Source organism: Lathyrus oleraceus, chromosome 7, assembly GCF_024323335.1.
Source record: "Lathyrus oleraceus cultivar Zhongwan6 chromosome 7, CAAS_Psat_ZW6_1.0, whole genome shotgun sequence".
Taxonomy (NCBI): Eukaryota; Viridiplantae; Streptophyta; class Magnoliopsida; order Fabales; family Fabaceae; genus Lathyrus; species Lathyrus oleraceus.
In genome coordinates, this window is record NC_066585.1 from 203,310,016 (window position 1) to 203,318,014 (window position 7,999).

A 7,999-nucleotide genomic window follows, 5' to 3' on the forward strand; every position below is an offset into this window, starting at 1 on the left:
ACTTCTGAATGAATCCCTTCATTACCCTTAAGACATTCTACAAGATCCTTGGATCCTCCTAGTTATTTAGCATACTATCACTGCTATTCCACTGCCTCCATACTTCATCCCACAATTACATATCCTTTGTCCTCAGTTCTTTCTTATAACTATTGTTCCTCCTCATATATTTTTTTTTGCTATTCTATTTCCTCAACATTGAACCCAAAACCTTTCACCAATCTATTAATCTTGATTGTTGCAAACATGCTATAGATGTTGAGTTACAAGCTATTGCTGAAAATGAAACATGGACTGTGGTTGATCTCCCACCTGGAAAGCTCCTATTGGTTGTAGATAGGTCTACAAGATTAAATACAAGGCCAGTGGATCCATTGAGAGATATAAAGATATGTTGGTAGCTAAGCGTTACACTTAAATAGAAGGTATTGATCATTTTGACACTTGTTCTCTTATAGCTAAGATTACTACAGTTAGAGTATTGATCTCCATTGCTGCAAAAAAAAAGGATAGCATTTGGAACAATTATATCTTAAGAATGACTTCCTTCACGTGACCTAAATGAAGAAGTCTATATGACTCTTCTCCCGGCCTCTCTACATCCAGCTCTTCTCAGGTGTGTAAACTTCAAATATATCTGTATGGCCTAAAGCAAGCACACATGCAATGGTATTCTAAATTATCTTCTTTTTTATATTACTTTGGGATACTTTCAGTTAAAGGAAAATCATTCATTATATTTAAAATCACACAAGAATAGTTTCACAATTGTACTCGTTTATGTATATGATATAATTCTTGCTGGAAACTCTATTTAGGAAATATAATTTGTCAAGGTATCCTTGATCCGTAATTCAAGATTAAATATCTTTGTCAATTAAGATTTTTTTGGGATTTGATATTTCCATATAAACTAAAGGTATTTTCATGAATCCGAGGAAATATACTCTTGAGCTATTAGAAGATACAAGATTCCTTGCAGCCAAACTATCTTTTGTGCCTTTGATCCTACTCTCAAACTATCCACTACAAGTGGCCAGCCACTACAGGATCCTTCTTCATATAGGAGTTTGATTGGAAGATTAATTTACTTGATAAACACTAGACCTTATATTTCTTTTGCAGTATAACATATGAGCCAATATGTTTCTCATCCTCTTGTCCCACACTACCAGGCTGTACAAGAGTCTTAAGGTTTCTAAAATCTTCTCCTTCTAAAGATATCCTATTTTTTGCTTCTAATGTCCTAAAGCTTTATGTCTTTGTTGATTCTGATTAGGCAAGATGCTTGATACAAGAAAATTAATTAGTGGCTTTTGTGCCATTCTTCGCTCATCTATTCTTTTCTGGAAATCTAAGAAACAAAACATATTCACTACTACGAAATACACATATAATGACGGTTGCGAAACACATATAATAACGGTTGCACGTCTTTTGTTAGGTAGCGTCTGGTTGTATGTATTGTGGTTTCCACAACGGATGATAACCGTGGTTATAAGTTAGGTAGCGCGTTACCTATAACAACTGTTTATTCAATCAACCGTTGTGAAAAAATTTATACGTCCGGGGTTTGAGTCCCAACAACTATATTCATGCCTTTTATTATTCTGGATAGTGCGCTCTACTTATAACAACTGTTAAGTTAAAAACCATTGTGATATAATTTGTTTTTTTTAAATATATTTTTCAATTTTACAGCAAACCCAAATTTTAAACCTGAATATTTCCGAATTATATCAGACTAGAAAAAACAATACAACCATTTTTGAATTGAATTAGACCAAAAATTATATTACATCAATGACACGACTCCATTAGGAAGCAAACATGGTATATTACATCAAAACCAAAATGACACAAAACAACCTACAATGTACACATCATTACAACAGATAATATTATCTTGTTGTCTTTGTGTCTTGTCTCTTGGTGTCTTGACTTTAAACACCTATAATTTCAAATAATAATAGTTGTTAGAAAATAACATCATTAGTAATTATAACATAAATAAATTATGAATGAGGAATATAAAATACTTACTTTTTAATTGTCTCATATGTATTCTTGATTATTGTTACGAATAACATGTACATCATATCTATCAACTTCTTCATATGAATTAGGCACTTGTGTTACATAAGAAGGAGTGAAAGGAATATCAAAACTTTCATCGTCACTAGGAGGAATGTGCTTCCTTTGAGAATAATTGACCATCTCCTCGAAAAGTTCGCAGGATCTGTCACATGAAAAACTTATTTTGCTTGAGTAGCCATGGTGTATGGTTCTATGTTATAAATTGTCTTGCCAAGGTCAATCTGTGTGAATCCTAACTCATAAATTTGTACACCATTGTTATTGAGAATCCACTTGCATTTAAATAAAAGCACTTTGAAAGTAACATAATCAATCTCCAAAATCTCCTCAATGAAACCATAGAATGCGGGAGTTGTGAAAATAGGATTCTTATCTTTAGAACTAGAGAAATACATGGATCCGGCCTCAACCATAATCCCACTATTTTGCATTGTACTATGATCATCTTTTTCTTTTGTATAAACGGAATAATTAGAAATGTCGTATGTCGTCGAAGTTATCATAGTAAGTTTTGGCATGTACGATAAATATTTAATTATCTCGAATGCACAATCATCATTAGAAATCCTAATATTAAATCAACTTATGAATTCCTTCTTATTTCGGGTCAACAATAACTTGTCTTTCATTCGGGGATATCTTTTCTTTATATTTTTTTTATATAAATGTGCTTGAAGTACTACATCCCAAACCATTGACTTAACATTTAAACCTTGAGTACCTCTACCTTCAAATCTATCAGTATGACGAGACTTTGGAATTCCAATAGACTTTGTTTCCGACAGACAATATGAACAAAACTCAAGAGGTTTTTTTGTGATGCAACTTTCAACGATAGAAGCTTCCGGTCGGTGATGATTCTTCGTATATACTTTAAATATCTTCATGTATCGCTCTATAGAATACATCCATCTTAAATAAACTGGACCACAATATCTGATTTCTCTGACTAGATGAACAAGTAAGTGAACCATAATGTCAAAAAATGATGGAGGAAAATACATCTCCAATTGACACAATATTATTGCAGTCTGATCTTGTAATTCACCTACTTTTTTGAAATCAATAAATTTATTATATATAGCATTGAAGAATAAGCATAATCTGGTTATAGTTACTCTTACATTTTTTGGAAGGATGCCACGGATAGCCACTGGTAGAAATTATTGCATCAAGACATGACAATCATGAGATTTTAAGCCAACTAACTTGAGATCTTTTATTGATATAAGTTTCTTGATGTTTGAAGAGTAACCTTGGGAAACCTTGATATCATGCAAACACTCGCAAAAACTTTTCTTTTCCTTTTTAGATAGAGTGTGACATGCTGGAGGCAAATAAGATCTTTTCCCTCTATATGTTGGAGCCAATTGTTATCGTATACCTATCTCCACCATATCTAAACGGGAATTCTTATTATCTTTAGTCTTGCCTGGAATGTTTAAAAGTGTTCCTATCAAACTGTCACACACATTTTTCTTCACATGCATCACATCAAGACAATACCTTACATCAAGTCTAGACCAATATGGAAGATCAAAGAACATCGATCTCTTTTTCCAAATATTTCTCTCAACGGTACCGTCTTTTTTCTTTCCAAAGACAACATTAAGTTGTTTTTGTCGTTGATAAACTTTCAAACTACTGCTCTCCGTTAAAAAACCTTTCACAATTACGATAAGAATGATTGGGTTTTCGAAATTTTCGATGCCTAAGGTAAACAGTCTTTTTTCCAATCTCAAGCTGGTGAAAACAGGTATCAGATTCACATATAGGACATGCTTTATGTCCTTTGACACTATATCAATCCAAATTACCATATGCAGGAAAGTCGTTGATTGTGCAAAATAACATTGCACGCATCTTAAACTTTTCACCAGAATATGCATCATCAACGTTAACACCTTTATCCAACAAAAGTTTTAAATCCTCAAATAATGGACTTAGTTAAACACCTATGTCGTTTCTAAGTTGTCTTGGTCCATAAATCATCATACTTAACATCATATACTTTTGCTTCATGCACAACTAAGGAGATAGGTTGTAAATTGTGAGAAGAACATGCCATTAAGAATGGTTAGTGCTCATATTACCAAAGGGGTTCATTTCATCTGCCGCAAGCCCAAGCCTAAGGTTTCTTGTCTCAAGGACAAAATTCGGAAACAATGAATCAAATTTTTTCCATTGCAAAGAATCAGCTACATGGTGAATGTTTCCATCATATTTTCTTTCATCTACGTACCATCTAATATTCTTTGCGTCATTTGCATTAGATAAAAGTCTATTTAATCTCAAAATTATTGGAAAGTACCATAACACTTTTGCAGGAGGACGCTTTTTACAAACATTGTCATTGTCATCACCATTGTTGTTCTTCAACTTGTAGCGCGATTCACCACATCGTGGACATTGATCCAAATTTTCACACTTTTTCCTGTATAATATGCAGTCATTAAGGCATGCATGTATTTTAACATACTTCAAACTCATTGGACATAGCATCTTATTAGCCTCATAACATCGATCCGACAAATTCTTTTCTTCTGGTATCATTTTTTTTCAACAAATCAAGAAAATATGTGAAACTTTTATCCGACCATCCACCTTTTTCCTTCATATTAAACAATTTTAACAACACAAACAATCGTGTAAAATTGGTGCGCCCTTTATATAAAGGCATGTCTTTGTCGATACACAATGTATCATAAATATGTGCTTTCATATAAGACGATTCTACAATATTACGAATCATATCTTCTAGTCGATCATCCGCATAATCATCATCTCCATCCATTTGTGACGTCATATTTTGATTATTATCCACTTCTCCATACCACGTCCATGTTGTATAATTTTGACATATTTCATCACAACATAGGTGATGGAATATTTCTTTCTTTGACCGTTTTCTAATATCCCCGCAAACAACACAAGGACAATAAAAGATATCATTATTGTCGGGAACATTTCTTTCCAGCAAATTCAAGGAATTCAAGAACTCATTTCTCATACAACAGATCTAATCTATCGGCTTTCATCATACTATGATCCATAACAATTTCTGAAATTTATATCAAAAGAATAATTTGAATGGCAACCTAATGCTACACACACAACATCAAAAACCAAACACTAGAGCTAATATGATTATATGCATATAACGTTGTCTAAATAAAATATGAACATGGAAACACCAAAACATAAACATATTCAGAAGCGTCATTATGTCTGAATAGAGGATCAACATATCCAACACAAAAATCTAAAGCATATTCACAAAATCTAAATAAAACATGAACATGGCAACATGAACAATACACATGACAATGTCAATACGCACAACATCCTAGTGAAAAACATTAACATTCAAAAGCGTCCGAGAGATAATGGTAAATAACCCTTACAAAGAACATAAACATTAAAAAGTGTCAGATACAGATTGGTAATGCACCATAATTCGAAGAGGATGATGATTTCCTTTCAAGAAATGATATCCGTTTCCAGAAATGAATGAAGATAGTGAATGTTTCGCTATTGTTGTCGTCTCGTTCGCTAGGGCGCCCTTGTGTGTTATGAACAGAATGAAGTACCTGTAATTTTTTAATTTTATGGAAAAATATTTTACAACGGTTGCAAGCTTCAACCGTTGTGCAATATGGAACATATAACCACAGTTGAACTAAACAACCATGGTTGTTATACTTTCAATTTTTAAATAACAAAAAATGAAAAGGCACATGCGCTAATTTTTATTGAAAAAAAGAAAAAAATGTTTATGTTGGGACTTAAAGCTTGTCTTCCAAACTCTATGACCAAGGTTGCTTAAAGAAACCGTGATGAAAAGTTTCTTAATAAAATATTTAAAAAAACATGCGCGTACAAAATTGTTATATAACGACGGTGGAAAAATGGCTATTGTAATATTGTGTCACCGAAGCTATTTTTTCTAGTAGTGATTATCCCGATCTTCCATTGAAGTTGAGTATAGGGCTTTGACTTCCTTAACATGTGACTTACAATGGTTCCAATATCTTTTCAAAGATCTCAAGATTAATTTTTCTTAACCAGCATCTATTTATTGTGACAACAAGTCGGCTATCTATCTAACTCACAATCTTGCATTCCATGAAAGGAACAAACACATAGAGTTGGATTGTCATGTGATTCGAGAAAAAATCCATTCAAAACTCATTCATTTGCTACCTGTTTCTACAACTACTCAACTAACTGATGTGCTTACAAAGGCACTACATTTTCCAGCATTCTTTTCCATTTTGACCAAGTTGATACTCTAGAGTAAATTTGACTCATCCACAATGGGCACCCACAAAATTATCCAAAACGGATAGGGGAAAAATTCACAATATGAGTACAGGTATGGACTCGGGTAATTATCCATGAAAATAAGCGGGTACGTGTGCCGGTATGAGCACCTTGGTACCCACCCCGCCCCATACCCGCACAATATATATTTATGTATTTTCATTTATATTTACATATTTTAATTTATATTATTATATAAAAATGTATGTCTATCAATTTTAAAAAGTATATCAATGTTAAACCACATATTTAATATTAGTCTTTATTTATTTCATCAATAAATTGTTTGAAAACTTTTTAATATTTTTAAAAACATAAAATTATATGATATTTAATGATTGATCTATTTATTTTTAATAGGAATGCGGATAACGGGTACGGGTTTGGATACTTACATACTCATAGGGTATGGGTACGTGTGTTAACTTTGATGTCCAAACGAGTATAAACTCGGATACGAGGATTTTTTTAAATTGCAGGTATGAGGATGAGTACTATAGTACTCTGTCCAAACTCTTCATATTGTCATCCCTAATCTAGAGTCTCCATAATCCAACTTGATGGGGTATTAGCTTAAATATGTACAGCATTAATCTTAAATATGTATGGTCAACATAATTAGTGTGATTATCTCAAATTTATATAGTTAATTATGCATTAGTTGGTGAGCTAAGATTATTCTTTTACTGAACATTGTATATATAGTAGTTTTCTGCTCATTCACATCAATGAAACAGTTAATGCTTTCAATGCAGTCTTTACTTTTCTGCACTCCATTATTCAGTTTAAACCCTAATCTTCTTCTCCTACCTTGAGATCTTCTATCAATCAACACTTATGATAAATAAAGCGTTGTTTATATTCCAGTTGCTTTGATATTGGGACCACGTTCTGCAATTAATTCATAATTAATAGCAGAGTACAATGTTACATATACAATGATTTTATTCCAAATACAGACATACAATGATTTTATTCCAAAAGTCGTGGATATAATAAGTTCTAACAAACATATATGAAAATGTGCATAATGGAGACCAATGAATTTGTACTAAAGGCTTTCATATAGAAAATGATCCAACAATGAAATAAATGATAAAGTACGTGACAATTGGATCTGAGCAATAGAAATGATCATTTTGGAATATTTATCTCTTTATCTATATATAAATAAGTCGGATATAGTTGGTGTGGAGGTTGGAATGATTTTTTCATGACCAAAATAACCCTCAAAAGTATGGGTTCATTCACAATTTGGTCCATTTCTAATACGACTATTTTTGGTTGGAAAATTTACCAGACACTTCCAAAAAAGTATATTAATATATTAATATGAGTTTAATGTCAAATACTTCAATTGGTATTACAGTTCTAATGTTTGATAATATAAATATCATTTACACCCGCAATTAATTAAATTAAAGGATGTTAGTGTATCAATATATGATTTAAAAATAAGTATACGGAGAGTGTGGTCATGCATATCGGAATAGTAGAACTATTGGAGGATCTGAAATATTTATAAGATTTGAATAATAATTTTGTTCACCTAAGAGCCTTGTGCTATGGATTACCAAAA